At 40.7% G+C, this 10,788-nt stretch overlaps 1 long non-coding RNA gene across 4 annotated transcripts; it reads left to right on the top strand.

Moving 5' to 3' along the window:
• Nucleotides 1-239: 239 nt before the first annotated feature.
• Nucleotides 240-3,068, top strand: LOC103646745 (uncharacterized). 4 transcript variants are annotated; one of them, XR_562412.4, is made up of 4 exons: nt 240-453; nt 550-704; nt 1,402-2,738; nt 2,828-3,068. It is a non-coding gene; the product is annotated as an uncharacterized lncRNA (long non-coding RNA). The 4 variants fall into 4 exon arrangements; XR_562411.4 differs by having other exon boundaries at nt 1,402-3,068; XR_562414.4 differs by having other exon boundaries at nt 1,378-3,050.
• Nucleotides 3,069-10,788: the final 7,720 nt, after the last annotated feature.

Below are 10,788 nucleotides of genomic sequence, written 5' to 3'. Positions count from 1 at the left end.
AATATAGGAAAAAGTGAAAATTCTGAGATAATTTTCACTTTTTTGTATCTTAGGATTTTCTCTTTTTTTATCTCTTAACATATAATAAATTTGAACTTTAAATTTTGTACAGTGATAAAGTAAGCAATGAAGCACATTTATAATTTTTAAATTTTTTTTGACTTTTGTTAGTTGGTTTGTATAGAGTTTGAACGGGTAAGTCGCCTTATTTAGAGTCCTTAAAAGATACGCCTAGAAGCGTGGCGTCATCGCTTTTTTAGAAAGAACCTTGTGTATTTTTAAAATGAACCAGCAGTCTAGATGGCCTCGGACGCGGCCTCCAGCTCCACGCACTCCGACCTCCTCCAGGTACGCCCGCCAGGCCCCATCCTCCTAACCCGATCGCTACTCTCCTGAACCCTGTGTCGTCACAAGAGCGCGAGGAGGTCGTGGCGGAGCGCGCTCTACACTGTGGTGAGTCCCGACCCCCGCTCGCCTTGTCGGATCCGCATTTCTAGGTTTTGCTCGTCTCATCAGATCCGGCGTTGTGTTGTGCTGTGTCGTTGGCAGTGTATGCGGAGGCGGTGGCCATGGCAGAGGAGAACCATGTTGTTGCCGGCGCCGGCCAGAAGCTCTACTGGTCCCGGCAAACCAGAGCCACTGCGGTTCAACGCCTGCGTTTCGCGGCTCATTGCTGCCTGCACGCTCTGACATGTACCCTCCCAGTAAGTTTCTATGGCCTAGGCATCCTTGTTTGTGAACAAGCGTCTAGCTGTGAAAAGTTTTAGAAATTTAGCAGTATAGCAGTTACAGTTTTACCTTAATTCCTATGCCACTGAGAGCTACAAACTCAAAGATACATCACCTACTGTATATTTGAGAATTCTCAATGGTAACTTTTGATGTTTCAGCTACGGAGAAACATGTTTATTGACAAATATTCTATACCTTGATTTATCGCATTATAGGGTAGCATAAAGCATGGAAAAGAAATATGAAAAAACAAATAGTTCATCATTAGTTTCAAATTAGCTAATATCTAGCTTGCCCCAAATTCACATTCAAGCTTGTCATCTGACAAACCATATACCCTTGACGGCTGAAAGTACCAACCTTATCGCTCCAAATCTGTTTGTTCAGATATGCATGTCTTGACTTATTCCTTCACAAATAGTAGACTACTGTTACTTATTGTCTTAAACAAGAACCTTCAGCAACTCCCTTCATTCTACGTTGCACCTTATGTATATGTCTTTGCTTGGTTATGGTCGTAAGCTTTGATCTAATTTCTTCCAAATGAATAAAAAAAGTGTGTTGATATTTGACGGTTTGGGCTCCACTTTGGCAATCATGCCTGCTTGCAGTGTCAAACAACAAAGTCGCAGTAATTGTGTTCAGCTTGTTTGTTCTTGCCGTATGTAGAAAAAGAGGGATGAAAACAACCACACACTGTGGGACTCCTGAAGACGACATTTGGGTTGATGGTGAATTCAGTTGTATGAGCCAGAGAACCAAACATTATGGGAGGAGAACCAGTTTCTAAAAATGGTATCTAAAAGGATGACTCGGGTGAGTTGATTTATTCATGGCTATTTTGATCTCCTAGTTAGAAGCCAGTTTTATTAAAAACAACTTTTATTTGGAATTTTAGGAGAAAAATATGGTGGTTGTGGTTAGTTTATTGATTCATGTTTAAATTTTTCTTTGTTTGGTATGGAGGCAACATGTCAGGCGATTAGGCATGTGTGCTATATGGGGCTGAGTGTTGGCCTACTAAGAGACGACATATCCAACAACTAAGTGCTTACCCTAACTTGCTTGGGACTAAAAGACTATGTTGATATTGATGTTGTGATGGTGTGGAGGCAACACAACAAGAGTGGACCCAACATATGACTTTAGTGATGTTTGTTTAGTGGCCAGAAGACTGTGCAGGTCTATATTCCTTGTTGATAAGTTCCCTTCTGTGAAGCAGACTGATCTATCATGCCTAACCACTCGCCTTCTCCATCGCAGCTTGTTATATTTCTGCTTGCTTTAGTGTCTGTACCTTGGATGTTGATTCCAAAACCTCTTCTTTTGAAGAAACAAAATCAGCATAGTACTCGTATATTTTTATTACTATTATACTATTTACAGGGTAGCCGTGGAATATGTGTTGCAATTTTCCTGTAGCATTGGAAGAGGAGCATTTTGGTGCTTCTGCCGGTTTCTAGTTGTTGGTTTGCAACCAACCGGTAACTTTTATTGTCACCTATTTTACCCAAAATAGCTTGACATGTCATTTGATGGTTTTCAAGAAATGTGTTGTGGTTTCGAAAGAATGATAATGTCATATAAAAAAATCACATATCTATGATTTTTAGTCCGGATAGCTGCCTTCCTAGCATTACCTATTTATTGAAAAATTATAGCAGTCTTTCAAATTCACATGATAATAACAAAGTAGTATCAATGAACTAAATAATGTGTCCACCTGTAAGCAAAAGATGTCTGGTTTGCTGGAGCACTTGTCTCGGGATACACAGAGGCAAAGTTTGGATCATGATATTGGTCCAACTATTGCTCATTTCTTGAAATGTTTCATGGGAACATTTCTTGGAAAGTTTGGATCATGATATTGGTCCAGCTATTGTTTGATGAGATAGCAAATGTTCGAGAACGGTTGTTCGACTTCTTGGTGAATGAGATGATAGACATTGGTGGATCATGCAGGGTTGAAGGAGCTTCATATAACTAAACCTAGCATGGCTGTTTAGGTAAGATGTTACATCCATATAACCTTTACGATATGTCACAATGTGCGGTGTTGAACTGTCTCTAACTACTAATTATTGCCTTCTCCAAGTTTTTGTACAGGAAAAGATGGAATGGAACTCAAATTTTTGTGGCCGCACAAGTGTGGAGACTTGAATTCATATATACTTATTTATGCTCAACGTTAGCACAAACAGTTAATGACTAAGTTTTTCAATTAGTATTTCATTTTGGATTTAGAGGACACTTGTGTATGAGTTATTTTACAATGCTTATTTATGAGATATGAGTGACACTTATCTATATTATATTAATTATAATGTTATTAAATATATGTATATGTATTTTTTCTTTCAAATTATTAAAAATGTGGTACCTAGAATGATTATAAATTGAAGAATGTATTGTCATGTCATGTAAGTCATTTTGTTTAAATCTTAATAAGACGATTTCTAAAACGTCCAATATCAGTCTTCTAAATAAGACGAATTCTAAAACATTCAATATGAGACTCTTAAATAAGATGGTTTTCCTGTTGCAAGCGTATATTATTATAGGATATTCCAGACAGTTTGATAAATACTTTGTAACTTATAATGTTCGTATTCTCTACGGTTCTTTATAAGAAGTGTCTTAAACAAAAACCTATTTCAAGACGGTTTATCAGACAAAATGACTTAAACAAATACCTTTTTATGCGGTTATAAATTAAAAAATGTCTTAAAATAATATCTTTTAAGACGGTTTCCAACCATCTTATACGTGGGACATCTTTTGTGACTCCAGCAAATTTGGACACTTCATAAGCGTCTTAATAACTAAAAATTAACTGTCTCATATAACATGATCTGTAGTAGTGTTTATTTAGTGGGTCTAAATGAACCTATGATTATAAACTTCTAGAATCATTCTAAAATTCTTCATAAACAAAATTAGTGGGATGAGTAACGGCGAAATGAGGGGCAGGAATAGGGTTTCGGGGTCCTTTATACGCCATTGGGGGGCAGCCCGATTCTTAGGAGGCCGTTCGGCCGATCCGCACACGGTGGGAAGCATGACGGCGGATAGAGTTTGTTACCAGGGGAAGACCCTGGCGTGGTGGCCCCACCTGTCAACTGCAGAGTGGATGGAGAGCAATAGTGGTGTGGCTGGTTTGCGGGCCCACGCGATGGCCAGATCGCCAGCGCGCGCAAGGAAGCGAGAGGATGGCAAACCCGGGCCCATATGTTGGCGCAGGGTAGCGGTACAACAACCAGGCGGGGGTTACTGGGCCGATGGCTGAATTCAGCCCAAGCCGAACAACTCCTTTTTTTCTTTTTCTTTTCTGTTTTCTTCTCTTATTTCTATTTTTTTCAAATCCAATTTGAATGCATTTAAATCTTATTATTCAAATTCAATTTCCTTTGTGAGTTTCACACAGAGATCAAGTGCACAATCAAAAAAGAATTATCAGCATGATGCAATATTATATTTTTTTTCTTTTAAATCATTATTTATTAGGGAATTTATTCATGTCAATTGATATTTTTTATACATGTATGTGCTCAAGGAAGGGAAGAAATACATATAATGTACATCCAAAACTCTATCTTCTTTATTTACTATAATATGGGTATTACACTAGACATCTCTGAACTCATCGTAGCATCCTTCATGCTCCTCATTTTGTGGTACCTGTTCTTGACCTGGTGTGATTATAGCAAGAGTGACCTCACATATGTTCATCGCTCAACAAGTGTGGGGAATAATGTGCTTGAGCTCACTAAAGGTGCGGGCTCATGTGTAGTGTAAGGCTTACCAAGGAAGATTGGTTAAGGCTGAGCATTGCTTTTAACAAGTTGTTCAAAATTTTATTAGAAATTACTAAATATAAGTGTATCTGTTGGGGCCTATATTGCCAAAGGTACTTTGTTTTGTTATGTCATATAATTGCCTTAAGGGTACAAGGAAAAGTTTTGTCGAAGATCATTTGATTCCCGAAGATTACATGTCGAACATCTGGCTTCAGTGGTTAACAAGTGCTTTTCAGGAATGCCCAATATAGTGATCGGACTTACCACACCGGTAGTACACCCTCTTAGAGCGGGGTTTGTACTCCTTCCCCTTCCTTTGCTTGAGGATTTGTCGGAAGCTCTTAATAATAAGAGACATCTCCTCGTTGTCAAGCTTGGAGGCATTCACTAGGAGTCTATTGGTTGGTGTAGGCTCTTCCATCTTTTCTTCTATTGCCTTGAATGCAATGGGTTGCACTTCAGACGTGGAGGTGGCTCCTTGCTCCAAGTTGGCAATGTGTTTGGAGTCTTTGACCATAAGTTGAAAGCTCACAAACTTGCCAATCACCTCCTCGAGAGACATTTGCTTATACCTAGGATTCTCACGAATTAATTGCACTTGAGTGGGGTTACAAAAAACAAGGGATCTAAGAATAACCTTAACCATTTTATGGTCATCCCACTTGGTGCTCCTGAGGTTGCAGACTTGATTCACCATGGTCTTGAGCTGGTTGTACATGGCTTGTGACTCTTCTCCTTTGTTGAGGACGAACTGACCAAGTTCTCCCTTGATTGTTTCCCGCTTGGTGATCTTGGTTACTTCATCCCCTTCGTGCGTCGTCTTGAGGACGTCCCAAATTTCTTTGGCACTTTTCAACCCTTGCACCTAGTTGTACTCCTCTCTACACAAGGAAGCGAGGAGGATGGAGGTGGCTTGGGAGTTGAAGTGCCTCACTTGGGCGGCCTCATCGGAGTCGTAGTCCTCATCACCTACTTGTGGTGCCTGCGCTCTAAACTCTACAATACCCCAAATTATTTCATGGAGTGAGGTTAGATGGTGCCTCATTTTATCACTCCACATACAATAATCTTCACCATTAAAGTATGGTGGTTTGCCTAAGGGAATGAAAAGTAAAGGAGCACGTTTAGAAACACGAGGATAGCGAAGAGGGATCTTACTATACTTCTTACGCTCTTGGCGCTTTGAAGATGTTGACTCAGCATCGGAGGTCGAGGGCGTGGATGAGTTGGTCTCGTAGTAGACCACCTTCTTCATCTTCTTTTTCTTCTTGCGGATTCATCCTTGTCCTCCTTGTGCTTGTCGCCAGCCTCCTTTGATGGAGTCTTGCCTTCATTTTTCTTCCCTGAAGATTCAAGCTTTACTCGGTGATCAACTCTCTTTTGGCATGCTCTCCGACATCACTTCGAGTTGTTAGACTCTAATTAAGTATCGGGCTTTGATACTAATTGAAAGTCGCTTAGATGGGGGTGAATAGGTGAAACCTGTAAATTAAAAACTTTGAACATGAACTTCACCCGAGGTTAGGATTAGAAACAAATTATAATGAATACGGAGTGTAGAAGAGAGTTCTTCTTGCTATAAGTTGCTTAATCAATGCAGATGACTTTGGGAGCTAACTTAAAAGATTATGAGTAAGAGAACTTAGAGAGAGGGGAGAGGAAGAATCAAATCGTAAGGTAAAGATCAACACAAATGAACACACCAATTTGTTTCCTGAGGTTCGGTTCCAATGAACCTACTCCCCGTTGAGGAGGCCATGAAGGCGGGTCTTTGTCAACCCTTTCCCTCTCTCAAACGATCACTTAGACCGGATGAGTGCTTCTTCTTAATCTCAACAATCACCAAGACCCCGCAAGGATCACCAGACACTTAGGTGTCTCTTGCTAGCTTTACAAGTCACTATAGAGTTTAGAAAGAGAAGAAGAAAGCACGATTAAAAGCCCAGCAACAAGAGCAACAAATAGACACGAATCACTCTCTCTCAAGTCACTAATCACTAATGATCACTTGTCTTAATTGTGGCACTTGGAGTGATTGGAAGCTTTAAATGTGTCTTGGAATGGATTGCTAGCTTTTGTATTGAATGTGTATGAGTAGAATGCTTGGATGTGTTGAATGGAGGTGGTTGGGGTTGTATTTATAGCCACCAACCACTTCCTAGCCATTGCCTCCTTCCTGCTAACCGTGGACGGTCCGCGCCCCTGGCCCGGACGGTCCGCCCCTACACATCAATGGCTGAAATCGCAATGGTCAATAGTAACGGCTATATCAATGGCTACAATACATTTAATGTGTTGTTAGATGTCAGATAAAGCAGTCGCAGATGGTCCGTCCGTGCACCCCGGACGGTCTGCGAGGACGCTAAAATGCATTTTACCAAACCCGTCACCTTTGGGTTTTTCTGGTTTTTCAACGACTAGACTGTCCACGCCTAAGGCCGGATGATCCGAGCTTGGTCCTGAACGGTGCTCGCCTCTCTTTCGGATAGTCCGTAGTAATAACACGTGTTTTTGCAGTGTTCCTGTCCGAGGATCACCCTGTTGTCGCGGACGGTCCGCCGCAAGGGCCCGGACGGTCCGCGCACAAGTGAATTTCCAAAACTCTTCTCTAGTCTGGAATAATCTACAATATTGATGTATATGAACTTTATGCACCTGAGAAATGATCAGCTAGGCAAACTAGTTAGTCCATGAGATTTGTGATGGGCGTCAAACACCAAAATCGATTATATGAAATGGTTAAGGACATTTCCTTTCAGCTCTCTCCTCTCTCCCTCGCTCTTCCGCGTCGACCGGAGCCGCCCGCCGCCGACCGCCTTCCACGGAGCTCGCCGGAGCCCCTCCCCGGTCGCGCCCTGCGCCCTCACCGCCGACTGCCTGAGCTTGCCGATGACCTCCTAGCCACACCCACGCCAACCGTGCCCCTGCTCGCCTTGGCCGACCCCCCATTCTTCGATTTCATCACTGCACAGAGACCTATGAGCAAGGTTGAAGACAACACAAATTTTTATTTTCAAAATCATGTTTGATTTAGTTCATGATTTCTGTAACTATTTGTCTTAATTTGTATATACTGTGATTTGGAGATCATGTGGATGTTAAACGATTAATTTTGAGTGTATGTGATGGACTGATGTCTTATTATCTATCACATTGTGTATGTTAATTTGTTTACGATAATTTTAGAATTTATGTTTAGAATAAAGAATGACAGGATTTGGTAGACCACATATTAGTGACAAAAATACTTTATGAGTAATTTCACGGTTAACTTTACTTATAATGAATTTTAGAGTTTAGTCGAGATGTTTGTGCTCATAGGTTCATATGCCTAATTTAGATCTATTAAATAAATAATAGAGTCCCTATTAACACTGAAATAATATAAGTAGTACCCGTGTCCATGATAATCCAAATATTATAGTTAAATCAGTGGTTTAATTTAATTCCCTTAATAATAAAATTATTTGGCCTCTAGATAACCTGATGTCACTTTCTTTCATAAAGAAAAAGATAAAACTAAAATGAGACCCATGTTCATGGTAGAAATAATTAATTAATAATTAATATATTCCGTAGAATTGGTTAAATCACTACATCCAAGTTATGTTATATAAAGTACTTCCATAGTGAAATTGCCATATAGCTTGGCTAGTATCTACCCAAAGTAGAATTAATATTTTATGTCATAACGAATTAGATGGATGTCAACATGAGTAGACCTATACTATGGTTATGAATTAGGTTCTATTCTAGATGTTTTCTTTTTATCGGTATGATTAGTTCGGTATATGTTTATTTGTGAATGGTGTATGTCTATTCATGTAAGGTGTATGTTTATTCATGTAATGGTGTATGCTTATTTATTTGGTGTATGTTTTCTTTTTGTATGTACGATATGAGAACCTATACTATGATTAGAAGTTGATTTCGTGGTAGAAGACCAAAATAAGTTTGAAGACGATCCGCAGGACACCTTTGACCAAGGCAAGTGGATTTTCCCTCTGCATTTCTGATTGTACCCAAATAATGCATACAATAATATTTACTTTTCGATATTTGCATAAATTTGATGGGTTTTGCCTAAATAGGATTACCTATAAATACCAACCATATTTCTTGATTAACCTAGGATAAATACTGTGGCAAAACCACCCAGAATTATTCCAGCTTAAGTGCTCGAGTCACGCCTTGGAGGCAACAACACACTTAAATCAGAATAAACCATCAGTTCTTCGGATCTAGTCCGATAGAGCCACTTACCAAGGATCAAGTACCATTAGCTCACGCGATGGACAGACTTAGAGAGAATGCAATACACATGAAACCACAAGTTAAAGTACTTAAGTTATTACATAATCGGAGTTTCACCAAAAGATAACAATGTTCTTAATATTGCAGCGAATAATAGATAACGTTGATACTGAGGAATAGGGCAAGGCCTAGCCCACTACTCCTCCTGGTCCTCTCCTGCCGAGGCGGCATCCCACTCGACCGTCCAACCAGGTGGCAGGGTGGCTGGCCAAGTCACACCATCAACCATGTCTTGCAGTGTAACTGTAAAAATGATGCCACAAGCAAGGCCGAATATACTAATATTCAGCTAGACTTACCTAGTGTGAGGAGTCTACTCCTCTACCTCTAGACCATGAAGCTGTTTGGCTGAGGGGGTTTGGTTTGCCAAAAGCACTAGCTGAGTCTAAAAACAAGTTTTAGCTTTCCAAATTCTAGCATATCCATTTACATTAGGTTTGCTCCTTTCTAAGCATACATGGTAACAATCATTTAGTGCAGTCAACATGTTATCTCAAGGAACCTCATTTCACTTCTTACTCGATGCAGTACAAGGGGTCAAGCAGTCCCATTAGCTGCGAGAAGCAGACGATTTGAATCGAGTTTTCAACATTGCAAGGTAAACCTAAACACACAACATGTAGGGGCACTCCGTCCCCACACATACCAGCCGTCCCCATCGATTCCCCGTCAATAGATCAGGGCTCACGGCCTTGGCGTACAATGCTCCAATTGTCCCCGGCTGCCACCGTGCAACGACCGCACTTGCACCCACCATAGCTAGCATGGGAGACTCCGTCTCAGGTCTAGTGAGGGGAAAGTCTGTGGGTAGGTTCAATCAGGTACTAGGCTTATCGGTTACCATATTTCTCGACATGTGTCTAGTACGTTCAAACGCTTGACTCAGGTATCCACACTGTTGGTCCTTGCTCTTGAATGCTATACACCAATAACAAAGCAACACAATTGTTAATGGATAAGGACCTTCGTCCTTCGATACATTATCTCCCTTAAGACATAATGATTCTCGGACGAAGGTCATGAAGGGCGTACCTTCACCATCTCGATAAATGAACATAAATGAGGAAACATATAAGAATGTAAATAATGGCGATGTAGAAATATATTATTTACATTCTCATTTCATTTTATAAACATGAATAAATTCTCATAATATTTATATTTCATTGATACTTTCGGCTCGACAGAAGGTGAAAGTGTGAGAGGCGCGGGAGCAATTACAATGTAGCGTGAATAGTACAGAGGTATTGTTCATCTATTTATAGGCATGGGATGCAGCTCAGACAAAATTACATCCATGTCCCTAAAAACTAATTATGATCATAATGCAGACTATCAAGGACTATACAATCTTTTCCTCTTTAAGTCGGTATCGTCCTTCATCTTTAACATGACACCAAGCTGAAGCTCTTTCAATCGTAGCTTCGGCTTATATCTTCATGTCACACCTGCCTTTGTACTGTCTTGCCGAAGGTGTTTTTGCCTAGATGACCTTCGGCAGAGAAGAAGACCCCCAACAGTAGCCCCTTCGCGGTGCTAGATCATTTTTCGTAATGAGCTAGATCCGCGAAAAACACGAAGGCTTTGGAATGCCGAAGGTCCGAAAAACACCTTCCCTGAGCTCGTTGCGAGAAATGATTATAATATTCTAGGCGTCGGACGGTCCACCGCTCAACGAGTGCGAGCGGCATGGCGGTTCGCCTCCCCCTGCAGTTACCACATCATTCATTGCCATTGCACTGTTGTGCTGTAAAAAAATTTAACCATAGCCAAAGCTTTCTGCATTGCCTTTTCGAGTGAACGCTTCGACACTTGAGATTAGCTTCGTCTCGAAAAAGCAAGAACATTGAAATGGCCAGAGTACGATCGACTTCTAAAGTGTCTCATGAGGGGGACGAGGCCAAAGTAACTGAGATGGCACCAATATCAGAGGTGATGAGGCAAT

Source organism: Zea mays, chromosome 2 (genome assembly GCF_902167145.1).
Source record: "Zea mays cultivar B73 chromosome 2, Zm-B73-REFERENCE-NAM-5.0, whole genome shotgun sequence".
Lineage (NCBI taxonomy): Eukaryota > Viridiplantae > Streptophyta > Magnoliopsida > Poales > Poaceae > Zea > Zea mays.
The sequence above is the reverse complement of the archived record's forward strand: the minus strand, read 5'-3'. Positions and strand labels throughout refer to the sequence as shown.